The sequence below is a fragment of the Pogona vitticeps genome, chromosome 2, assembly GCF_051106095.1.
Source record: "Pogona vitticeps strain Pit_001003342236 chromosome 2, PviZW2.1, whole genome shotgun sequence".
In the NCBI taxonomy this organism is placed as follows: Eukaryota; Metazoa; Chordata; class Lepidosauria; order Squamata; family Agamidae; genus Pogona; species Pogona vitticeps.
Genome location: NC_135784.1, coordinates 40,961,872 through 40,989,511, shown reverse-complemented (window position 1 = coordinate 40,989,511; position 27,640 = coordinate 40,961,872).

The following is a 27,640-nucleotide window of genomic DNA, read 5'->3' as shown; positions in this document are numbered from 1 at the left end:
TCCCCAATCTTGGCATGCGTGCATTCATTTTTGTGAATAATTCAAGGTGCTGGTCACCATCTAGATAGCCCTTAATGGTATAAGAGCTCAATATTTGTCAGAACGTCTCTTGCACAAAACCTGTCCCACCCAATTCATTAAAAACAGTTACACTTAAGGATACAAAAAAATGGTAAGACCAGGAAGCATGTTTTTCCTAATCATGCCTCCCACCCCTTTGGAACAAGCTTCCAACAGGTTCCTCGGGTGTTTTCTCTTGCAGTTTTTAAGAAGTTAGTAAAACCAGTTTTACTGACATTTATAAGTGCTTCTACTACCTGAGATATTAAAATCTGTTTTAATTTCATTCTATTTAAAGGCAGGTTTTACCATATCTATTTTATGGTATTTGCATTGTTCAATATATGTGTTTTGATATGTTGTGAACCACCAAGAGTATGCATGCACTATGGGGCATTATACAAGCTGAAATAATAAATAAATAATAAATAGATTAATGCTGTGGTCGTATTATGTACTGTATATGAATGGTGGAAATGGAGACATGAAATCCGTTCACAGGCTCCATTCCCTAACTAGCCTTGTGCTGGCAAGCCAAATTGGTTGGTTTAGGCTTGTAGATACAAAATGGACTAAATGTCAAGGGAAACCTTTACCTTTACCTAGGTAGTTTACAAATTTTAATTATGGGTAGTTTACAAATTTGAATTCATACATTGCCACCCCAGCAAGCTGGGTACTCAATTTACTTGATTTTTAAATATCAGGTATTTAAATTGTTTTAACTGTTTTATGAAAAGTTTTATTGTAAGCCGCCCTGAGCAGACATTGTCTAGTAGGGCGGGATAGAAATAAATAAATAAATAAATAAATAAATAAATAAATAAATAAATAAATAAATAAATAAATAAATACTCGGTTTTTACTTTTCTATTTTAATTTTCATCTATACTTTTGCCATCTTGAATGATATTAATATTACTGATTTAAATTGTTGTTTTTAATTGTTTTATGATATTCCTATTGTAAGCTGCCCAGAGTAGATATGGTCTAAATGGGCAAGATGTAAATTTAATTAATAAATAAATAAATAAATAAATAAATAAATAAATAAATAAATAAATAAATAAATAAATAAATAAATAAATTCAATGAGCTTGGAAGGCTGGAAGAGTGAGAGAACCTATCTGAGCTATCTGAGATTGAACTCATGTCATGAGCAGAGTTTTAGCTGCAGTACTGCAGCTATTTTAGTCCTTATGTAAGATGGTGGTGGGAGAAGCTGTTATGTTTCCAATAGAAAGTAAGATACAGTCTGTTGTTTCAGTGACAACATTCTTTATTACAGACTAGGTAATATGGGTGGCTGGTCCTATCAAACTCACCTTGATAATGTGGGGGAAAGTTCAGGAAGGCTCCTTGCATTTTAAGCTAAGCTCAGACTTTCCAAGTAAATGCAACGCCACCTTGAAACTGAGTTTGTTCCTTCCACACTCGGCATAGGCCACGTGGCTACTTTTTCCTTCTATTTATAAGGGGAAATGTGTTCCTTTTTTCTACTGCTCTCCAGGAAAGTCAAATGGCTAGGTGTCCTGCCCTACAGATTTCTCAGAGGCAGTGCATTTGGCTTGTTCTTGCTTTTAGCTTGTGTTTAGAAGTTCCAGTGAAATGGCTGGAGTCAGTGCGGTGAGTTGTACTACATAATCTTCTAAACTGCCTCAAAGCTCTTCCTTCCTTCCTTGCGTGGTCTTCCCCCTATTTTGTGCTGCCTTGCTTCTCTCCTTTGATTAACAGGGCAATTCCATCTAGGAAAAGGTACCTGGAATGAATCTCATCTGGAATATGCTCCTTCTGTTTGCTAATTTAACATGTTTATGGAATTGGTCCTGCTCAGATTTCTGCCTCATAGCCAAGTCTGCAAAGAAGGCTAGCCTGAAAATAGCCTCTTAATTAGAAGTGTTTCCTGCATTACACAAAGCTTTAAGCAGACAGACTCTTGCTCCATAATAGGGTTCCTTTCACACCGACACACAATTCAGTATTAAGACATCTTCTATACTGGGAATATTTCAAGGAGTAGATATAGTTCTCAGGCAACAATGCAATGAGGTAGGAAAGAACCTCACTTAAATAGCCAGCTGAAAGGCACAAACTATAATCCTAATCTTACTTATCTAGAAGTAAGTCCCCATAGGCCCAGGACACCCACAATGAGTTGCTGAAATACATTATGCAGAAGTCACATTAATTCAAAAAATATGGGGCAGTAAATCCAGTTTACATATTGGACTAGTCTCTAGCTAAAACTATTATTTAAGGCTGTTGTGACATAATACCTTTTGTGCCTTTTCTGAGTTTCCTGACAGGGTGGGCAACACAGTAGAGGGAGAAAAAGTGTGGGTGATGTGGTTTAAAATTGTATATATCCATACCCATCCATTTCTAGCGGGCACCACAGCTCTCTAGCTCAGCACAAGTGTTTTATATGAGTTTTGATCAAGCATTGTGAAAAAGTCTTGAGTGAAAGAAAGGGACTGGAGAGAGAGAGAGAGAGAGAGAGATAGAGAGAGAGAGAGAGAGAGAGAGAGAATGGATGCATGCAGTGCCATCTGGAACAATAAAGTAAATGGAACACCAGCATTGTGACTTGTGAGACTTCTTGCTGCTTGTCCCAGTAACGTCACAGGAACTCACATCTAGTGTTTGCTTTGTCCTGGGAGAATATGAGATGCAACTGATGTAGGAATCCTACAGGATGTGACAGTGTTAAGACAAGAGGATGGGTTTATTTTTTGGGCCCTTGATACTTTTATTTTACAGTAACAGAGAAGGAATGATGAAGGCATGTTTCTAGGCTGCCTGTATGCCATAAGGCCACTTAGCTCTGTGGTATAATACCTTTGATGCGTCTGGGTTAGGGTTGTTCCGCCTACTAGTACTGACCATCAACTGCCAAGAGATCATTCTTGTCATAACATTCAGAGTAAGGTTCAGTTGGAAAACCATCTGCTAGATCTGCTTTGATTTGGATTCCTGCATTGAGGACTCAATGGTCCCATTGGCCCCTTGCAACTCAATTATTCTATGATATTATAATTCTATGATTCATGGAGAACACAAATTCTTATGGTTCCTTTTATATCTTTAAGAATGGCTCACAGCAACTGAATCTGTAGCACCGACTATCACCACTACCTGGGTGAAAGGATTACTTCTCACCAGCATCTAAGCGACACTGAATGGATGGATGTTATCATAGCAGAGATAGGCAAGAAAGTAAGAGCAGTGATGGCTTGCACTCTGAGTTACAATACACACAGATTTTATATAACTGGTTTTCCTGACAACAGGTAATGTGCAGACATTTTGCAACCATGCTCAGGGGCTAGTGCTGACAAATTTACAACAGATTTGAGAAAACTAGGAGGTGAATTTGAGACAAGGAGCCAAATACAAAGCTTACACTCCATTCACTGGCTTGCAGTGGCTCCAATAGCTCGAACTGCTGTGATTTAGAATGCAGCGTTAAATCTGCCTGGTATGAGGTTGGAGAGACAGACCTTCCCCACATCCTGCTGAATAGATTCTGTATCTCCTAATGACATATATCTAGTGCCTAACAAAACTGCATGTCTGAGAAGATGGGAAGATATGGGTGATCATTCACCAGGAATCTGTACCGAAAACCCACCCAGTGGACATGTGTTCTCCACATGACTTGAAGAACATCCACAGCAGAGAACCTCTTTTTGATTTTTTCTTCTTCTAGCCTGTATTCAATTTTGACAATATAAAAGCATGCATACAAAGCAGTCGTGCTGTAATTAATAATAATTTTTAAAATCCTCTGTAACACTTCCTGCGGTTGAAGCTTTTTCAGTCCATACTCTGCTCATCCGGCCAGTAAGCCAATGGGGAGGTTTATTACAGTTGCTAGTCTGTACACAGGAAATTAACTAATCAAAGAAAGAAAGAAAGACAAAAAATGTGTGTGTGGCTACTATCTAAGACCTCAAAGAGAGTTAGAAATTAACTAGGCCATCACCATGCAATGCTATTTCCTCACCCTAGAAATCTTTAAAGTTTGCACATGTATTGTGAGACATTTGCTTTGTATGAAGATATATTCTTGCATTTCAACAACTAGGGAACATCAGTGCAGTTAAGTCATGTGGCTATACAAGTGTGTACGTCCTCTTCTGGACAAAAAAAGAGGATAGACAAAAATATTACCATGTCCAATGTGATTTTTTGCAACTCATGTTTCTCCTCCCCTATGTTTTGATTTAATACCCTGGATATATTTTAACACCTTCCATCCATGACACAACATAAACTCCTTTTCAGTTTTTTTTTCAAGTTCAGAGTTATCCAAATTGGAAGTAATTACTACATCCCAAGGAAACAACATCCCAGGTCTTGCAAAGGATACAGTACTTTTATTACTTCTAGAAATCCCCAGTCAGCAAGGTCAGTGACCAAATAAAAGTAGTTTAGATCGCTGACTGTGAAGCAGAGGTTGGAAGTCTCTACAGTTCCAAGTACTGTACTGTAAACTCCATAGTTGAGCCACATTTTTATGAGAAGAAATGAGAGTCCCTGAATCCCTGGTCAGACATGGAGATTCATTGGAGGCTGGTACTGGTAAAACCCAACTCATATACTTTAGGATAACTATACTTGTCTGCACTTAACAAACCAATTTGAAGAAGTACTTATTTTGCATTATTCTGAATCTCTCACTATTAACTATTTGGTTAACTGTGAGCCATAGTGTGAGGACAAGGATAGTGGCATAGGCACCCCTGTCAGTGGGCTATTTCACCTTCTCCCAGGACCACTGAGTTTGGCACAGTGACCTCCCAAAGGGACCTGGGAGAGATGTCACTGGCGGACAAGCCTCCAACGAAATCCAGGAAGAAAGATGAACCCAGTTATCAGGAGAAGTGAATCCACATAGGAAACTAGGAAAGGATGGGCCAGGCAGAGAACCTCGGACTGGAGGAGCAACCCCTGGAAGGGGGGAAAGGACTTCAGAATCTGGTGAGTATAAAGGAGAGACTGGAGGCAGAAATGAGGGAAGACTTGACAGGACAACATTGACAACCCAGAGGAGAAAGGTCTACCACAGAAATTGAGAGCCACCTGGGGACTTGGAGTATAGCTATGGTTTACGATTTTTTTTTTACCCCCAGTCCAATTTTCTCCAAATGTATCTATATGCAAAAAGTTAGCAGCCAGTCTAGTTTCAGTGGATCTCCTGTTTAGTCTGCCATCCTAACACTCTAAACCAGGAGGACTATTAAGCTAAATTGTATTTATGATTTACATGCACACATGAACATGTGCATGTAAATTATTGATAGAATTGCACCCCGTCATTAGAACCAAATTCCACCAGATATTCGCCTGGCCCTTTTACTTACTACTTTTAAGACACTTTGAAAAACATGGTTATTTAGACAGGCCTTTGAGACTACTCCACCAACAGAATTCAGGGAACCTACCAGCTGCTAAAATATTTGATTACCACTATCCTGAATGTTTTTACTAAATGCTTTATTGTATTATATTTTAAGTCATAATGTTTAGTATATATATCTTCTCTTGTATGGTTCTCTTGTATGGTTTTTCCTGTCATGATGTATGGAAGTGAGAGCTGGACCATAAAGAAAGCAGACCGCCGAAGAATTGATGCCTTTGAATTGTGGTGCTGGAGGAGGCTCTTGAGAATCCCCTGGACTGCAAGGAGAACAAACCTATCAGTTCTAAAGGAAATCAACCCTGAGTGCTCACTGGAAGGACAGATCCTGAAGCTGAGGCTCCAGTACTTTGGCCATCTAATGAGAAGAAAAGACTCCCTGGAAAAGACCCTGATGTTAGGAAGGTGTGACGGCAAGAGGAGAAGGGGACGACCGAGGATGAGATGGTTGGACAGTGTCTGCGAAGCAACCAACATGAACCTGACACAACTCCGGGAGGCAGTAGAAGACAGGAGGGCCTGGCGTGCTCTGGTCCATGGGGTCACGAAGAGTCGGACACGACTAAACGACTAAACACACACACAATTTAATGTTAGTTCATTATAATTGTTGATTATTGTTTCATTCTGTTGTTGGGGTTTTTTTGCATTTTTTAAATTTTAACTATAACATAAACATAAACATAAAATACATAGACCAAAATACACATTGACTGTGTTCCCCACCATCACAGACGGGACCTCTTGCAATAATCCTCTTCTTCCTCTATCTTTATTCTTTTTTTCCTTTATTGTCTTCTTTTCCAGAACTGCATTGATTCTTGATTTGGAGCTTTGCCTTTTCCTCTTGTTAAGACATATTCCAAAAATCTGCCCCATATATCATAAAAATTATTCTTTTTCAACTCTCCTTTCTTGACCTTTAAATTACAAGTTAACTTGTTTCATTCTGTTGTAAATCATCCAGACAGGCCATTGACCAGATGGATGGTATATTCAATCAATCAATCAATCAATCAATCAATCAATCAATCAATCAATCAATCAATCAATCAATCAATCAATCAATCAATCAATCAATCGATTTCTATATATTTAATGCAGCTTCTTAGTCCTCCTGGGTCAAAGTCCTAGGGGACCTGTCAGAACAGGTTGTTTCAGTCTAAATTAACACACAATCTCTTTGTGTCTACATATAGTGGTCACTTTTGAAAATCACCTCAAAGAAATCTCAGCTTTTATAATTATGTCTACTAATCTAAGACATTATTCAGATTGATTAACAATAAGCTTACAGTAAGGAGAGGCTACAGACAGGGAATCTGTGAAACCATGCCAGAAGTCAGTTATGCTCTGCTACATCTTATGTCAGACAAAATCTTAGAAGCAGTGAGAATCCTAGCTGTAATCAGTTTGGCATGCTAGGATTATGGGGGAAAGGGGGTGAGGAAAATGGAAATTAAACCATTTAGTAAAGGTTTGCCTCAGATATATGTGACTAATGTTGAGGGGGAAAATATGTCAGAGAATGTACAACAGAACAAACGCCAACACGTAACATATAACCAAAAAGTAAATCATAAGTATCTCTGTGCATTTTGTTTTGAAGGAAGGAAGGAAGGAAGGGAGGGAGGGAGGGAGGGAGGGAGGGAGGGAGGAAGGAAGGAAGGAAGGAAGGAAGGAAGGAAGGAAGAAAAAGCATATAAAGGTACAAGATGGATCAGCAAGCAGTGTATCCTGATCAGTAAGCTCTGATCAGGGTTCCAGTCAGCTGTTCCCTCTAAACAGAGTATTCGACTCACCACATCTCCATATTCCATTTTTCTTTTTGAATTGCCATTCTATGTTCTATAGCTACTGAACATAAAGAACAATTAGCTATAGGTATCCTACATTTGTTGTTGTTATGTGCCATCAAGCCATTTTTACCATATGGCAATCTTAGCAGGGTTTTTGTGGCATGTGAGATGTTCAAGGAGTGGTTTACCATTGCCACCCTACAGTGAGTTTCCATGGCCAAGAAAGGATTTGAACACACATCTCTTGAGTCCTAGTCCGACACACTATCCATTACTCCACAGCAACTGGGTATTGTAAATATAAGTTGAAACTCCCAGGGTTCTTTTGAGTATTCTTATGCCATCATCTTAGGGGTATGAACAGAAACAGCAAGCTTGATTTTCCCCACTTTTCCTTCTGTCATTGAGTCTTTATCTTTCATATTCTATTCCTAACAAAAAAAAAAAAAAGCCTGACTGACATGTTCTTGAAATTTCACATAGTATACCATTTACAGAGTTGGATAATAACAAAAACATAGGGGACTCAGGTTCAAAATCCTCACTCTGAAATTTCTTGGAATAACAGGGGGAAAAAACGTGGGGGAGGAGTAACACATATAGTGTCTTGAGTACCTTGGAGAAAAATGGCACAGAGATGCAGTAATTAAAGGGCTTATGGTGATCTTGATTAGAAAAGGATTCAGGGACTCAGTTCATCCTTCACTATATCCTTGCACTGATAATGTAAAGTAAATTCAGCTGCTGGCTAATCAGGAAACTCTGTTGTTTGATTTGAACCCAGGTCGCCTTGATTACACTGCAACAACACAAACAATGCAGTCAGTTGGTGAACCTCATGCACCAAAACCAAAGTTGCATAGCACTCAAAGCCAGCTCAGATATCCGAGCAAATGAGGCAGGAAATCCCACCAGGACCTCTACCCCTTCCTGACAGTAAAGAGACAAATTAGATAACTAGCAATTTGCTGCTCTTTTATGACACAGAAAACCTGGTGCTTAATAATAATAATAATAATAATAATAATAATAATAATAATAACAACAACAACAACAACAACAACAACAACAACAATAATTTATTGTCATTGTAAGTATATACACAGTATACCCATACAACGAAATTCACAGACACCCAGAGACCAGACACATGTACACACATAAAATACTCCAACACTCCCCACCCACTAAAAAATCCCCCACTAAAAATACAAACATCTACACCGTAGGCCAAGTAACACAGTCCAACTAATTATTCACTACTGGTGGTCTTTAAGCTCATTATTAATTGCAATTATAGCTCTGGGATAAAAACTATTGAGAAAACGTGTGGTCCGAGTCTTAATTGTTCTATATCTTCTGCCAGATGGTAACAGTTCAAAAAAGTTATAAGCAGGATGGGAAGAGTCTCTCAGGATGCTGTGTGACTTCCTTAGACAGCGGGATGTGAAGATGTCATCCAGGGTTGGTAGCTGGAGCCCGATGATATTCTGGGCAATTTTAATGGTTCTCTGTAGAGCTTTTTTGTCCGCTACAGAGCTACTCCCAAACCATGCCAGAACGCCATAGGTTAGGACACTCTCAATGGTGCTACGATAGTATGACAGAAGTAAATGCTGAGATAGATTTAACTTGCCAAGCATTCTCAGGAAATACAGCCTCTTCTGTGCCTTCTTCATTAGCATGTTGGCATTTATAGTCCATGAGAGGTCCTCTGAGATGTTAGTGCCCAGAAATTTAAAACTACCAACTCAGCATCCTCACTCTGCTCCACAGTAGAAATGCCTGTGACTACATCACATTGACTTTCTCTGTTTCTAGGACTTTCTCCTTGTGGGGAGCTCTTTAGGTTTTCTGTTTTAGATCAGTGCTTTTCGTTTTACGGTGTGATTCATATAGCCCTCAGATAGATAGGTGCTGATATGTTATGGATGCTGATATATTTGTATTCTTGAGTAACTGTGAGATTTCAAGAAGGCTGGTGTCAGTGGAATACAATTTTTTTAAAAAAATAGGTAAAAAATTTAAAAATAAATGTGTTGCTATCTGTATATGACAGTGTCTGCATAGTTTAGAAATGAGAAAATGTGCTGTTTGACAGAAGAAAGCTTGTTATGACAAATCTAGTTTACTTTATAATGCTTTTTAAAAAGTACAGATATCATATTAGGGACTGAGTTTATCTCCAGCCCTGGCACATTGAGCTCAAACACTAACACTGAGTTCCCTTTGATGTTGAATGCCAATTGAAAGATTGATAGAAGTATCTAATTCCCTATAGCTGACGCCATAATATGTTTCTTAGGCCAGTACCATGCCAAGCTTGTGCTAAGCAGAAGGTTTCACCAGTGTCATCATAGGGAATTTGCCACTTATGCAAATGTTGTGAAAGTCATAATTTTCATAAAGCAAAGCCTGCTGTCCACTTGTGCAATGGCTATGCCTGCAAAAACATAGAATCATAGAACAATGGAGTTGAAAGGGACCTATACGGCCATCAAGACCAACCCCCCGCTCAATGCAAGATTCCAAGTTAAGGTACATCTTACTGATGGCTGTCTAACTTTGTCTTGAGTGTCTCCAGTTTTGGCACTTCTCAACATAATTGGTTCCATTGCTGTACTCTTCTAACAGTTAATCTTTTACTAACACTCAGCCAAAATCTGACTTCCTATAATTTGAGCCCGTTATTACATGTTCTGCAGTGCACGCCTCTGTTTTTACATGGCTTGTCGTCAGTGGAAGCTCTTTAGGATACTAGTCTATGTCACTGAAGTGCTACAAGACACAAGTCTAAGTGCTGGATGGACAACTTCAAGATCTTTACCCAGATCTTCTTTTTAAATTATCTTTTATCTTCAAATTAGACTTGGATAGGAGGGCTCTTCAAATAAAGGACTGTCCTCCGTAAAAGAAAACACATGGGCATCCTACCGAGCAACATCAACACAGATCCCATTCCTCTCTTTGTGCTATCAGATCAGATCGTGCCAATCACTTTGTTTTTAAGGTACAGAGTGTCTTGTGCGTGGTTTTTTTAAAAAATATTATTATTATTTTAACTGGAAGGTTTTAATAAAGCTTAGTCAACAGTACGGAACCACAATGTTTTCATTTATTGAATAATGAACTAGACTAAAGTTAATGCTGATGTGGGACATTCAAATCACACATCTGATTAAGCTGCTTTCGTGGCTTTTGCAAATCTGTTCCTTATGGGGAAGGAAGAGGGAGGAAGTGAGAGGAGATCTAGAGGCAACCTTGGAACTAAGAAATCCCAAAGGCCTGAAATTGATTGTGCTGCATCTGCAACCTATTCTCCATCATTGTTCTCCTTTGTTTAATTTAGTAGCTCCAATTAAGACTAATTCCCCTTCCTTTGTCTCAGTTGTTACAGATAATGTATCTGCCAGCATGCTGCTGCATCGCTAAAAGACCAAATAAAGCATTCTCTTCTGTTGTGCATGTAGACACTGGAAATAATCATTAGAACTCTGAAGTCGAGGTGTCATAGGCTGATGGCACCCAACTCCATTTGTCTCTTGCTTGCCCAGTTCAAGAGCTTACACAGAAACGGGCTGAGAACCTTGGCTAACTGGATGAAAGCAAACATGCTAAAGTAGTTTCTAAACATGAAAGAAATAATGGTTGTAAGTCTGGTATGAACAGAATCAATCAATAATAATGGGCTCAAGCTACAGGAAGCCAAATATAGGCTGATAGAGGAATACAGGATATTATGAAAAACCTTTAAACTGTTATAGCAGTACAACAATTCAACCAATTACTTTGGGAGGTGGTGAGCACTCCAGCACTAGAGGCATTCAAGAGAAAATTGGACAGCCATCTGTCATATCTGCTTTGATCTGAATTCCTGCATTGAGCAGGGGGTTGGACTTGGTGGACTTATAAGCCATTTCCGACTCAATTATTTTATGATTCTATGAAAGCATCAGGAAAAAATGAATCACCAGAGGTAAATGGAATACAGATAGAACTATTTCAAGGCACAGAAACTGTCTGTCAAAATCCTAACAAGAATATGTCAACAAATATGGAGAACAAAACAATGGCCCACAGACTGGAAACGTTCAATATACATTCCAGTCCCCAAGAAAGGAGATGCCAAGGAGTGCAGTAACTATAGAACTATTGTATTTATGCGCATGTGCATTCCTATCCCTTCCGGGAGTCAGCCTGACTGCCTCTTCCTAGAAGGAGGGCCAGTCCACTGTGTCTAAAGGTGGAGGCAGCAGAAGACTAAGAGGAGGAGGTGGCAGGACCAGGTAGGGTGGCAATGGGGGCAGTGGGAAGGAGATAGGTGTGCAGCAGAGGGGTGGAGGTGTTAGGTTCCCCTTCCCCAGACATGAACCGGAAGAAAACAAACCACAAACCATCCCAATTCATTATTTTTCCAGTTTGTGCCCATTTCTACTCCTGATGCATAACTTATATTGTTACTATTAGAACAGAATATGGAGAGATGGAACAGTTTCCTATAAGCAAAGGTATTCTTGTTTCACTTCCTACTATAGGGAGATAAATTAATCAAGAGGGAATTGTTTTCCATGATATCTAAATGCAGGATTATTATTGCATGCCCAACAAGCCAGGTTTGGTTACTAACAACAAATCTTAATTTAAAGCCAATTTCTCTTCTGGTTGTTTGAAAACATTTAACCATAATTCCAGTTTTAGTTATGATGGGGAAATGTTCTCTTCCTAGTTAGTTTGCTACTCATGTGAAGGGAGATGTGACCATGCTCTGTTTATACAGTAAAAGGCTCTCCATATACATCTTGGTTTGTTAAACCACAATACCTAGCTTAAACTAATAAGCAAATGCAGCAATGGTGTTCAGAATACCCATCCTTACTGAGGCCTCTTGCATTCTCAAGTGGCATTTTTCATGCTTTATCCACATACTTGTGAGCTTGTGAGCACCAAAAGGGCTCCACTTGTCCCATGTTCCATTTGTCACAAGTAATTCTTACTCTCTGGGGAATCCAGTGACATTGCTTGCATTGCTCAATTCAAGCAGGCCAGAAAAAGTCAGTTTTACAACATTGAAAATGTCAGTTTTACAACATTGTCTCACCACATTGAGTTGGGTTCTAGAATTCTGGAAAGCATTTGTGATAAATATTGCTTTGTTTTCTTATGTGTGTTGCTGGTTTTCTAAACTTGGCAGACAAAATCCCTTATAAAATTTGTATTCATTAGACTGCTTCATTAGAGGCAAGACTCCATGTCAGGGGAAGAGTATAGTCTTGTTTTGAGGAGCTACATATAAATATTAATTAACATTGCTAATCTGGTTCTCATGTTGTGATGATATATTTATTAGTAATTTTTCATCTTGTAGAAATGCAATTTTCATTCCTCTGTCTACTGATTTTTAAGTGTAATGGAAAAAGAGTTAAAAATAGTTATATGTTTAAAGGGGGAAAACCCTAACCAGCAGTCTTCTACAGTTTAAATTAAACAAGTAACATTATCCAAGGCTGCATAAAATTGAGAACAGAATGATTATTTAAATAGGCAGAATGTTTTCTCACTTTGCAGGATCATTCATTACACATTACGGAGTGCAATTAAATAAAAAGAGCGGCCGCACTGACATTCTTGTTACAGGAGTGATAAAGATAGAGGCTTCTAGAAATCTTTCACAGAGTTTCCAGTGGGAAGCCAATTCTACAGTAAATCATCACAATCAATTACCATATGCCAAATAGCATTAAAACATCCACAAAACTATGTATAAATTACCGTATTTTTTGCTCCATAAGACGCACATTTCCAGAAGACGCACCAATTTTTTAGGAGAAGAAAACAGGAAATATAATCTGTTTTCTTCGCTCCATAAGACGCACAGACTTTCCACCCCCCTGTTTTGTGGGAAAAAAGTGCGTCTTATGGTGCGAAAAATACGGTAGATCTTCTGTAACTGATCGGAAAATTATTTCTTCTATTTCTTCCCTTCATGCAACCAATGTCTTCTCTTCAGGCAGTTCAGACAAGACAAGCGTCCCCCGTTCATACAGCTCAGACAGTGTAAAGTCTCCCTGAAGAGAAGATCTGGTAAGCATATAAATCTCATTTAAGAAGGAAGATTAACTGTGTGCAATAAGCACAAAGGAAGAAATTGTCAGCCTCAGTTTTGATAGACCAGTTTCCACAATGATCTGATACTATATGTCTATGACAGCAGGAGGAACTGTCTGCCTTACAGGCATTATGCATATATCAGAAATGCACGAACAGCAAAATGCTTAAAAGAAACCACCGTACAGGAGTAAATAGAAAAGGAAGTGTCAAAAATAGAGTTTTCTCAAAAGCTGTGTGAAAACAAAGTGGAAGTGAAAAGAAAATGATGGAAACTCATAATGTACTGCCAGCGTTTTCCCATCTGTGCTGGTCCCCAGTCTGTTTCTCGATACAGAACTGGTTTTAAACTCGAAGCATCAGGGAGCCAGAAGACCTAAAGGCCTTTTCTAACCCTTAACTACACAGATCCCAAGGCGACCTATTCTCTCAGGCCTCCCTCTAGGATGGTCCCCATCAAAGAGGACAACACCTTCTCTGTAGAAACACTGCAAGAGCTCCCCTGACACTGATATTCTGGTCTTTTCATTGCCGGCTCAAGACTTCTTGATTCTGAGAACAGTTTTAGAGCTTTTAGATATTTCCATGAATCTATATTTGAGGGAGGGGGAGGTTATCTTGGTTTTCAGATAAAATCCAAAATCTAATGGTAGGCAGTTACTTTATAAGGATCGACTGTAAAGGTACAGAAAATGCAAGCCTTCAAGTTCTCTAGGACTCTTCATCAGTGAGGTAGTAAAAAAAAAATGTGAAGGGGGAAAAAGTACGGCGTTCCTTGTCTCTCATGTGGCTTTGTCTTTGTAGAGAAGGGAAGTCTTCATATGGTCTCCTTCCCAGTTGGCTTTGCCAGGGGCCATGAGATACTTGCAGAATTCTCTGAGTCATTGGGCCCCATTGGGCCCCAGTCCCTGCAGTGAGACTGGGACTTAGTCTGACTGCAGTTTTCCATAGCGTTAAAAAGCCTAGACAGATATTTGGACTGCCATACCTTTTTCCTTCCCTCCCCAATTTTTATTAACATCTACCTGACAAGTAGTTCAATAATAATAATAATAATAATAATAATAATAATAATAATAATAATAATAATAATAATAATAATAATAATAATAATAATAATAATAATAATAATAATAATTTTATTTTATATATATATATAAATATATTTATATGTGGATTTCCAGCTCCAGTTTTAGATCTCTCTTTTCTTTCTCTCTTTTCTTTCTTTCTTTGTTCACATCAGAGCATTGCGCAATTCAAAATCATGGATGCACATAAAATATAGGCCAAATCAAAAACCCATTAAAATATCATGATAATCAAACTATTTTTAACCAGAATTGGCCAGAGCTTGAGATTTGTGCAGAAATGTTTTCATGATTTCATCCGTTGCCCAGCATCCATAAAGTGGGTGGTTCGGTGCTTTTCTAATACAACGCTTGTGGAAGTGAAGGATTTGCCAGCTGCCCAGGGGACACATGAGTTTAGTCACAATGCTGTTCGACTCTTTGGGGAGGCTTCTTCTATATGCCTATGTTCCTTTAGTACCAATGTGTTTCAGAATTTGTTTTATTCCTGTGATTCTGTGTGGCCTCACAGTTTTTGGAACTACAGTGGTGCCTCGCTTAACGTTTGCTTCGTTTAACGTTTTTTTCGCTTAACGTTTATTTTTTCAGAGGCAGATTGTGCTTCGTATAACGTTTTTCCCTATGGGCGATTTTCGCATAGCGTTTTTGGGACCATGCTTCGCTTAACGTTTTTGGTTTTAGGTTCCCTGCTTCGCTTAACGTTTTTTTTGTTTTCAATTTTAAAAGTGTCTTAGAAGGGTCCAAAATGGTTCAAAATGCTTGGATTCGTTAGAGGACCCCTTAAGTCATGTGCAAACCTGATTTGGCTTTGATCTGACGTTTCGTTAATTTTTTGTGAATTTTTGTTTTTTGGCCCATAGGAACCAATGGACCTGTCAAAATCTGACAGCTCCATGCTTTCCTATGGGGGAGAAAACAATTTACAAAAAATTAACGAAAGTTCAGATCAAAGCCAAATCAGGTTTGCACACAACTTAGGGGGTCCTCTAACGAACCCAAGAATTTAGAACAGTTGCTGAGTCTTCATTAATTTTTTGTGAATTTTTTTTCCCCCATAGGAAATAATGGAGCTGTCAGATTTTGACAGCTGTCAAAAGTTGGGGGAAAAAAATTCACCATTAATTAACGAAAAGTCAGATCAAAGCCAAATTAACTTTTGCATCCGTTTTAGAGGGTGCAGAAGCTAATCCAAGCATTTAAAACCATTTCTGACCCTTTTATGACACACTTAATTTTGCAAAAATTGACTTCGCAAAGTCATTGAAACCTATTGAGTCAGCTACAATACATTCCAATGGAGGAAACATTGTATCGTTTAACGATGTTTCCTATGGGTTTTTTCGCTTAAGGACGGCAATCCGTGCCTATTGGAACGGATTAACCGGTTTCCAATGCATCTCTATGGGAAATGGTGTTTCGCATAAAGTTTTTTTCGCATAAGGTTTTTTTTTTTTGAACCAATTAAAAACGTTATGCGAGGCACCACTGTATTTCAGTTTTATTATATATTGCTCAGGTTTACCCCTTATCATTCCTTTGTTATGAATTTGCATTTTATGTTTTTAGTTTACCTTTATATCCTTTGACTAACCCTGTGAGTCTCATGGCCTGGCTCTGAAAACTCAAAAGAATGGGAAGCTCAGCACCTGGTTCTGAGTTGTCAGAACCTGGTAACCTTGCTTATTTAGTAGATCCAGTTGTCATACAGAACCCGTCAGGGTTAATTTCACAGTTGTTCTGTGTAGAGCAGGCGGGAGGAACTGTGATTCTCCAAATGTTGGCACGAGAGCAGCTCTCTAATGCCTCACCATTGCCTCTGCTGTCTGGAGAAGATGGGAGTGGTAGATTTAAAAAACAAAAACAAATCAAAACAAAATACACATGGCCATAAAATAAGGTCATAAATTGGATATACGACTGAGGGGAGATCCAGACATGGTGAAGCGTGCTGCAGTGGCCCATCCGCCTCTGTCAGTAAGCCCTAGACTCTGGACTACAACTCCCAGAAATACTGGCCAGCGCAGTGAGAGGCGAAGGCTTCTGAGAGTTTTAATCCAAATTAATATTTATTTCTTTAAAATATTTTGACCCTGACTTTCTCCTCGCAAGGACCCAAGGTGGTCCAAGAACATCTTGAGGTTAGGAACCATTGTCCCTCAAGGGTGTACCTGGACAGTGAGATGCTGTTGTACCAGAAGGGCTGAGCCACCGCGTCTAGCCAGCCCTTCAATTCCTCCACAATCCTTCAAGTTACAACCCGTCAGAAACGTTGTGGAAAACTGTGGCTCGCTACCATTTGTTCAGACAGCAAGCCCGGGAGGAGGCGATTTAAAGGGGGGCGGAAGGCCTCCAGAGTAAGGAGGACCATTGCCTCCAGGCCCTGGCAGCTGCCCAAGGATGTCAGAAGCTGACATGGGCCCTTCTGTTTAATGACCTCAAAACTGGCAGGAAGGATGTTTTAGTAAATACATGTTCCGAACTAGGCCACGAGCCTCCTTGAGAGGCGGCTTTGAATTCAGGCTGCAAATACAGCCAGACCTGCTTTTGGATCTGACCTCACTTTCTAGCACGAGGCCTGTAACAAAGCAAATCCAAACATGCTGCTATGTTCACTGAAGCAGCAAAGGCAGCAGAAAGAATATTTTTCCCCTGGCCCCTGGTTCATGCTGTTCTTCTAAACTGTTTATAAATAACTGCAGCCAGTCCTTGGCTCCAGAATACTCCTCTAGCTCTAGCCTTCAAGGACTGATTCCAAGTCAAAAACAGAGGTCAGTCTGACTTCCACATTTCTGAAGGCAAAGGATAGAAGGAAACATGAAACAGCAAAGGCGGGCGCGTCATGCTTAAAGAAACAAAACAAAACTACCTGCCTATGAAGCAGGCCTCGTGCCAATTCCCTTCATAAGCTACTGTAGTCAGTAAACATGCGAGCGCCTCTGTCGCCTGTCCTTAATTTGCTTTAATTTCCTTATCATGCAATGACTTTTGATTACCCATAATCTGCTGTATGTGTTCCTTGGTATCAATATCCATGCAGGACAAAATGTGTTGTTCCTCCCAGCACAAGTCTCAATTTCTAGTTTGGTCTGGAGTTGATCTTGTCCTCCCTAATGTTTTGCATCAAAGTCATAAATGAATCCATTGCTCTCATTTTTTTAAAAAACAATCTGCTACTGATGTCTATTACCACAACTGGAGAATAAGAACAGCTTCTAATGTTAGCCCATTATTTCTGACCCGCAGTTGTCCTAGGGTAGTTGAATGTCCATTTTTACAGAGGACCGTCCTCCATTTGTAGGTACCTCTGGTTGAAGAGCAGGCTGGTCCAAGCTTGATGTAAAGTTAATAAACCATAAAGAAGAAGATCAGGCATCAGGAAGTTGCCCGTTCACAATTTGCAGCAAGTGGGCAGCAGGACTAATCATTATTATTATCATCATCATCATCATCATCATCATAGACCTGCAGAGTTGGAAGGTACCCTATGGATCATCGAGTCCAGCCCTTGTCAGGGAGGCACAGTGGGGAATTGAACTCTCAACCTCTGGTTCTGCAGCTAGAGACCTAAGTGGGTGCGCAGGTCGCCATGCCAGACCTCCCAGCTGCTTGAGAGGCACTGTCATTCTATTTAAATGCTTAATATTTTTTTTCTAATTTTGCATCTGTATATATAAATTAACACATTTCAGGCAAGTTCATGCAAGTCAATATTTTTGTTGATGATGGGTGGTTTCCTTTTTAGTGAACTATATGTAAGTAGCCCCTCTAAATGAGACTTCGAATTATCAGGCAGAGCTCCTGCCAATCATGGCAGCTTTGATTCCTCAACTGGAGATATGAGGCACTGAACTTAGCAGCAAGCAGGAGTATGAGTGTATGGCGTATATTGCTGCCCACCCTGAGATCTGCCCATGTAGAGGGCTCAGACATAGTTCAAGTAATTAATCAGGGTAAATAAAATGCAGTCCTCCAGATACTGTGTGAATGCAGCTTCCAGCATCCCTCATGCTTCGCTACACTGGTAAGGTTGTTAGAAGTTGCAAGCTAACAATATTTTAGGTTGTTTGCCAACCTCAGTGACTTCTCACTTTAGGGAAGGAAGAGAATTTATATACATCCAAGCCAGATTCCTTTATTCTAGAAGGGTTCACAAATAGGGTATGAGCATGGACATGGAGACCTTAAAGCTTCAGGCCAGGACAATTTCTCCTACTGTAAGTTCCACTGGACTCAGTAGGATATGCATAGGATCGTGCAGTCCATAAATGTTACATATCTCCTGTAGAGCAAGAGTTTCCACATGTGGGGCTCCAGATGTTCTTGGACTAGAATTCTCAGCAGGCTCAGTCCCCTACAGACAATGGGCAGAGATTCTGTGAGTTATAGTCCCAAAACATGTGGGGCAGATGAACACACTACATTACATGTGTACTTAAGAGTATTGGTTTGTGCTCAGGTAACAAGAACTAAATGTACAATTCTCTTTCTGAAGGATACACAAAATTAGGTTTCCTTGGTATTATGCAGACAACAAAACCTTACATAAAGCCAATGTAGGAAGACAGAAGGTTTCTTCTGCACAGAGCTTTTGCAGGTACAAGACGTGTATGAAGAGCTTCTCTCAAATCATCGTGACCCTGCTTTTGTTGCAATCCATAGATTGCATGGACAGACTCTACTTCTTTATGCCTTCTTCTTACGGGATATTAATCATCCCTAGTTGTTCTTATAAAACTTGGCATGCATTCTCAACTGTTCTTAGCAGAGCTAGGAATTAACTTACTCTTCTGGTTAGTTACTTTTTGTAATGAGTTACTTTTGCGATAATGACCTGGAGCGAATTTGCTCTTTTTTTAAACAGCATCGTAACAGCCAAGGCTATAATTCATTACTTTTCAGAAGAATTACCAGAGGTATCTGTCTGTTACTAGTTACTGCCTAGGCAGCTGAGGTCTTTGGTCTCAGCAATGAGAAGAAAAAGGGAGGATCCCAAAGGTAACTCTTTTTGTGCGTCTGTCTTGCTTCTTATTGGCGTGGGATTCTCATACATGTGTCATAAGGAACTTTCAGGAAAGGGACTTGAAATTAAAAGGTATTGGAATGATAGATAAATGATTAAAAGTAGAGACTTACGATTGCTTCAATTTATAGACTCACTAATACGCCAGACTGTAGTGCTCGGTATGCCAAGAGAATTACGCTTTATAAAATAACTTCACGGAAAGAGTCTATGCTCTGTGTTCATGCCAAAGTTCAAAGCAATCTGCTTACAATTTCCAGGAACTAGATCCTCTTCTCAGGGCTTCTAGTGTCAATTCATCTATCCTCTTGTTCACTGAAAAACATTGTTTTTACATTGGGTTCAATCCAGTAGACAAAGTTTCCTGGATTAAGGTCCCATTGAAATTAGTAGAGCATTTTATAACAATTTAGGCTCCACTGATTCCTAATACCTTTATTTTAAAGGGTTTCTTTTGAAAGGATCTCTATATGGAAATGCATCCTGTGAAGAAACGAACACATGCAGCTGAATGCCAGATTGAGGAACTGTGGATGTTATACAAAATTGAATCAAATGTTGGCAAACAATTCAGATACCTCATTTTGCAACATGTGTACTTGAAGAGGAGGAACATGGCTTTGCAAACAGAGTAGTCATATGTATGCACTATGTGAAACAACCCTCCTTGTTATATTTTGATTTTGGGATATATTGAATACTTGAATTATTATTTTTTCTTTCTCAACTAGAAGGGATGTTTCGACACCCAAAGACACCTTATCATAATAATAGATGTGAGATTTTCTTCTAGCTGCGTGAAAGAACAAGACCGCCACTGTGTTAAATGCAGCATTAGTTCTAAAAACTGCAATTTTTGTGCAAAAAGGTTGTATTTGGGGTTGAAAACACTTGTATTTTGTGAAAAATACAATGTATTTGTGCAAAAGAAACTTTTTTGCACAAAACATCTTTTTATGCAAAACATTTCTACAAAACATTTGAACATTTTTATTCTCACCCTCAAGAACAAAAGAAGCATAGATTGACAGCCCTGTGAAAAACGCCATCTTCATCCAGAAACTGGTGTTCCTCCTTGGCCCACTTTTGCCAATTGATTTAAAAATATGTTCGTCTATCACAGTCTAAACAAATATCAAGTCTCTGAAGATATTATTAGATCTTGAATTATTTGGTTTGCTTTACTTCCTTAAAATGTTTCCAGATTGAAGTCATTGTTAATTTGTCTCTGGAATTATTATTATTATTATTTAATCCTTTATTTATTTGTCATCTTCACAACTCTATTATTACATATCATTGTGGGACTGGGAATAAATAAGTAAGGTTTATCTTGGCTTGACTTTTTACAACTGTGGCCAGTTCTCTAGCACCTCTCTCTTATAAAAACTATTTGTGTAACTGTTGTCAGCCTTTGTGTTTTTAATTCTGGAAGACAAAGCTGGGGAGCACCTGGCAGCACTGCATATGTTTCATCTCATTGCTGCTTATTCAATATTGTACGAACGTACTCTACATTTACACTTTAGCATTTAGAGTTTACTAGGAGTTCCACATGTATAACTTTCATAAGCTTTACAATTGTTTACCAGTGTAATCATGACTCAACATTGTGGAAAAGCAAAAACCACTTGTTCTGTCAGAACTGCCTTCATGCCAGGTCAGAAGGCACAAACCAGCTGTGCTAGCTGATCTCAGAGACCTGCTGGCAGAACTGCATTGCCAGGGCAGATCCCCTGGCAGGGAAGCTCAAAAAAGGGACAGAGAAGGAGTGGTATGGAGGAGGAGTCAAGTCAATATCAGATGCAACCTCCTCCAGTCCAGGCACACAGACATGTCACACCCATTCAGTTTAAGATGTGAAAGGAGTCACTCCCCGAACATGTAAATCTGTACATGTTCCTTGCCATTGGCAGGATGATATAGAGCATTGGTCCCCAACCTTGGGCCTCCAAGAGCATTGGTCCCCAACCTTGGGCCTCCAGATGTTCTTGGACTACAATTCCCAGAAGCCTTCACCACCACCTCTGCTGGCCAGGATTTCTGGGAGTTGAAGTCCAAGAACATCTGGAGGCCCAAGGTTGGAGACCACTGATTTAGAGGGTCACATTATATCCTGGCAAGAAGATTTAACGAGATAGTTTGTGCATCTGTGGCAAGGTTAGGCAGATTTCAGGCTTAAGGGATATATTTTGTCTTGCACTAGAATCCATGGTATGACAACCAGGACCCAACTATGTTTCCATAGTTTCATAAACTTAAAATTTCAGTAGCCTGATTTGGGATGGGTTTGTCATTGTCATTGTCCCTGCTGGGTGTTGGAAACCCTTTGGGGATCTGCAAGTTATCCAAAGGTCTTTCCAACGACAGATCCCAATCTGTCCTTTGCCCACCATGATGTGTAGGAGCTCACAAACAGCCCTCCTGGCCACAGCAAGTGTACGAAACCAGCCCTCTTTATGTCCTCTATGTGTCTCATCAAAAATTGTCAACATGAACAGCTTTAAAAGATGGTTAGACACATTTGTACTGATCACTGCTTGTATAGTGGCTAACTGGCTATGGATAACCTCCACAGAGGTAGGATACTGTAAAATACCATTTGCTGCAGTGTAATAACAGGAAAGGGCTTCACTTCCAGCTTGAGAGTTTTCCATTCAGTGACAGGAAACACAGTGGTTAACCCTCTGAGTGACTGAGAAGGCTTAACATACCTTCTTACAAGTGCAGAGAGTTCAATGTAGGCCTCTATGCATTTATTATTGAAAGAAGATGTGTAAATATTACATAGGCAATTAGTAGTAATAGCAGTAACAGTAGTAGAATTAGTAATATGAAGGAAAGAATGGATGTGCTTTGAAAGTAAAATACAACTACCATTTTTTTCCCTTTCAGATAAACAGGACATATAACCAATACTTCCATTCACTATAGCTCAACCTTAAGTGTGTAATACACAATGACATAGGTTTGCACAAATACTATTGATTTTCCAATGTAAACACCTGGATTGGTTATACAGTGGTGCCCCGCATAGCGAGGTTAATCCGTTCCAGATTAACCCTCGCTATGCGGAATCGTCGCTAAACGGGTAGGGAAAACGTATTGAAATGCATTAAACTTAGTTTAATGCGTTCCAATACCTTGCTTACTTACCCGTTCAGCGAGGATTCCCCTTGCCGGCAGCCATTTTCACACCCTCGCTAAGCGAGGGCAGGGCGTGAAAACGGCTGCCGGCAGCCATTTCCGGGCTTCCGGCGGCCATTTTGGAGCCACCGAACAGCTGTTCGGCAGCTCCAAAATGGCCGCCGCAATACCCGATCTTCGCAATGCGGGTTTTCCCCATTGCGAAGATCAGGTATGTTTCCGTATAGCGATCCCGAAAAAGGGATCGCTATACGGAAACATCGCTATACGGTGCACTCGTTAAGCGAGGCACCACTGTATCTTGAAATTGGTTTGCCCAGAGTTCTACCAGGGCTTTCTGATAATTAGCTTTTAATAGTACCTGATCATGGGTATTTGGTGGGCTCTTCTGTTAAGCATTGCTAACTACATCTATGGGATCTTTGCATTTTGGGGGATGAAGGCACTTATGCAAAGTAATATTCATAAACTTCTAAATAGGGAGGGTCATTTTCCACATGAGTAAATGCACACATAGAAGTACAGTAAACAGTTGGCAGAGTTGTGAAGTGAGTGAATACTGAGATGGAGAGAAGGGGAAAAAAGCATGAAATATGTCGGGGAGGGGGGGAAATGATAGAGTATTGGAGTGAAAAGTGGAATTTATTGATTTCCAGGCCAGGTGAAGTTGGCACCTTTGCTAGCAGGAAATAACTTAGATTTAATGCAGAGAAGAGAACAGTGGTGGTAGATTGGGCCAGGGTGAGGGAGAAGTGGAGGCGTTTGCCAGTCCCTAATTTGGAAGCGTTCTACATCAAAACCTTTTGCTCCAGAAAGAAGCCTTTCTTTTGGCATATTCATTTTGGCATAGGTTACAAAAAAAATTTTTACCTGAGGGTTTTTTTTAAAACAAGGGATCGCTCGTGCGAGTGCCTCATGAGAGACGTCCAAAAACATATGTTTGAACTGGCACTCTAGTCTAAACGTTATCAATTTCATCAATTCACAGGAGGCACCACTGTTGGAGGTCTGCACAGTTTTCTCCCTTTCTCTTCAGAGGGAAGGGAGAGATGAGCTCCTTACCAGCCTTAAAAACAGAACAGGAAAATGTTCTAATTTTGTGTTCTTTCTTTTTTTACTGTCTGGCTCACGTTTTTATAGTAACTTGAGCTGACAATACGGACAAATTTTGCCTCAAAAGAAATGCTCTGTTATAAATATAAACACAACTCCTAGACAGATTTGAGCATGCCAGGAGAACATGTCTTCTGTTTAATATTCTTCCAAAACCATATGGTATCTTACATTCATGGCCAAGAAACACAGAGGTTTTATTGCTCTCAGAAGAGGATACTACTTCTGATCTTAGATTTTGGACTTTCTTAGGTACTAGTTTAGGCAGAGTATTTCAAGTGACACGTCGGAGTTTATCTGAAGCTGTTGGGTGGTTTGATTTGGCTTATGCTGGCGGTCAGGACACTCTTTCAGAGAAGCAGCCAAACAAATAGCTGTGGTGACTGGCCATCAGCTAAAGTTGCTACTTTTGTTGCTAGGACCTAGCCCATGTTTGGGTAGGATGCTGCTTTGTAAATTCCCACATCATCTGCACTCCAGAAGAGACCACGTATGTGCGCTTAATGTATTGAAGTGGCTGCTATACTGATAGCTAGGCTGAAGGAAGACTGAAAACAGATCCCGTTATCCTCTCTCAGAATCTCGCTTTTTGCAATACATAATAACGAGGAGGGGCTACAACAATATGTTGCAATAGGAAACACTCCAGTGGAGAAGTCCAGCTTGGTATGACCTTTTCCACAATACTGGATTCTACCACACTCCCAAGCTTTTGCACTGACCTATCTCTAACAAACACACAGCGCTCTGTGCCACATTCAGTCTTCACTGAAAAGTTTATGTGGAATTCCCTCATTTAAAAAAAATTAAAGATTTTTCCAGGGTGTCCCAAAGCTGGCTGAGACCTCTTTTTGATGAGTGGATGGTGCTGCTTAAGAACCAATACTTAGACAAAATGTTCATCAAACAACCTGTTTTTTGCTTCCACAAGCAGGCAAAGGCATTGCTCCTCAGGCAAGCTTTCCCTCAATGATTGGCTGCCTGAATGTGTGTTTTTAAATATGTTGTTGTATCTTATTGCTTTGAATGTTTTTTTTGTTGTTGCTAATATTTTTTGTATGATATTTGTTTGAAGCTTTTTAATATTCGCATACTCACTGTTGTGAGCTTTTATATTGCCTTTTAATTGTTGTAAGCTGGGGTAAAATGTCTGAAAGAAAGAAAGAAAGAAAGAAAGAAAGAAAGAAAGAAAGAAAGAAAGAAAGAAAGAAAGAAAGAAGGAAAGAAGGAAAGAAAGAAAGAAAGAAAGAAAGAAAGAAAGAAGGAAAGAAAGAAGGAAAGAAAGAAAGAAAGAAAGAAAGAAAGAAAGAAAGAAAGAAAGAAAGAAAGAAAGAAAGAAAGAAAGAAAGAAAGAAAGAAAGAAAGAAAGAGCTTACGCTTTAAAATTGTTTTAGATAATTTTGTAACACGCCCTGAGATCCTGTGATATCAGGTGGGCTATAAATATATTTTTTAAAATAAATAAAATAAGTCATGCAGTGGACAGGCATTGGCTTTGAACAAATGGGAACAGCCGAATAGCCCATGAGAGCAGCTGGGGGGCTGCCTCTGATGACCCGGTCATCATACTCTGCCGAAATGATCTTGAAGGTGTATGGACAGATATTTTACCCAAGGGGAAACATGCATGGACATTTTTCCTCTTGTTCTTGCATACTGTCCCTGATAGACCATGAGTTTTGTAGTTACAGGGGTTAAACTGCAGAATTGTGGTCAAGGCTCTCCTCATGACTTGAGTTCCATTCTTCCAAGGCTGGTCAACTGAGTACCCAGCTTGCTGTATAGCCAGCGTAATTAAATTGTAAACCTCCCGGAGTGCTTGGTGAGCACTCCCAGAGGCTTAAGCACTATGGGGTGGTAAATAAGCAGCACACTTTGCTTTTTTTGCTTTTTGCCTTTATATCAAGTACCGTATCAGATAGCTGCAGGTTTCCAGCTGTAAGAGATAGAAAAAGAAAAAGAACATACTTCCCACATGGGCTTGGCTGAGTTGTTACTTAATGGTAACATGCATTATGAAATATTTAATAAAAGAATACATGGCCATAGGGCTAAAAGCTCTCTGGGCCTGTATTTAAGCTCCATGTTTCTTAAGTTTTCTGGCTTACAGGCAAGGAGCATCTGTTGTTTTTGCACTTAATTGGGTAATATTTATTATTTTATTGGCAGAGGCACCAGGGCGGGCTCCGTAGCCCATTTCTTCCTGCCACTCCACTACCCTGTTATGTTATCAGCCTACATTCATTTAGGTAAGAAGAAGCCCTCCTGATTTCTGTCAACTTCAGTTCACCTAAATATAAAACAGTTATATGACAAAGTAGCCCAACAGAGCATAAGCCTTCAAAAAGTTTCACTAGACTCTCTATGGGATGCTTGGTGAGCCCTCTGCAAAATGTAGTGTTTAGTGAAATATTGGTTGAGAGAAGGAAATCCCGCCAAAAGGCAGAAATGCACTGGAAAGTTTCCCTGAGCAGCTGTAATTCTTTCTCAGCAAAATTCTTCCCTAGTGAACCCACAGTTTTGTGTGTGCTTATTAACATCCATTGACATAGGATCGATATTGTGTTTTAGAGCAAGATTAGCACACATTTCAGTCAAAGGGCAAGATCTGGAAATTGCATGAAGAGCTAATGCTTTAAAAAGTTATTGCTACCCAGTCAAAAGACAAATACAATTCTGTGAGTTATCAAGAGAAGGGAGGAAATAGAATGAGATTTTGTTTCATTTTGTGTGTTGTTGTTTAAACAAGTCTCTCTTCCAACTTGCCGGTCAACACATTGAGCAAAATCTTGCTGCATAATTTTTTGCCAGCATAACCCAGACTGGGTGCTGGAAATATTTACGGAAATGCTTCCCGTCTCCAACTGTCAGGTTCCGAGGCTCCCTATGTCTCCCTTTTGCCCTAGGGAAGCCTTTGGGAGCCTCGAGATTTGGTGGGAGAACCTTTCACAGTCAAAAAATGCACTGCCTCTGGAATCAGGATTTACGATGATGATGTTGTGGCAATTTTTTTTAACCTATTAAACTCTCCTCCCATTCCATTCTGAAGCTCCAGAGACTTCTCCCAGTAAAAGAGAACCACAGGAATCCTTGGAACCCGAACACCGGGAATAGGAAGCTTTCAATTAGCTTAAATTACATATTATCAGTGCCCAATCTGGGTTATGCTAGTGTGAATTTATGCCAACCAGATTTTGCCCAATATCACCCGTAGGCGCCATATGTGTGCTGCTGGCATTCTGCATCTTCCATCTGCATCAGGCTCCTGGGTGCAGAATGACTGCAAGAAGTATCTCTCTCCCTCCACACTATTATCTGCCATCAGCAGATAGCACAGACATGTGAGAAATAGTCTGACACTGGAGATTTCCCCATGGCTTTGTGGAAAATTACCCATTCCACTTTCAGAGCATTCATTCATTCATTCATTTATTTGCATCTCTATACCACCCCATTAGTGCAAAAGCACTATTCTGGGTGGGGAAACAAGAGTTTAAAGTCAATATCGAAACAAACACGCATTTAAACATTGTCTCTGAGAGAGTGGGATTTTATTTTATACCCAAGTGTCAGTTTTCTAAATTAGCTGGAATCTGACCGTTCTTGAAGAGATTATAGGGATAAGGCAATGGTAAAATGGCCTCCATCCATGATAAACATCTAGAGATAAAGATAGGGGTAACAGATGAATAGCATTAGTTGCAGCACTTTAGAAGTAATATTTCCGCAGATCACAAGAGCAGGTAGCTGGTAAAATGTAATGCTGCTCCCCTGAGTTACATGAAAAAGTAGTGAATAACAATGCAGGAGGACCCCTCTATCTGCGGGATCAGCATCTGCTGATTCATTTATCCACTGGCTAAAAATACTAAATAACTCCTCCAGA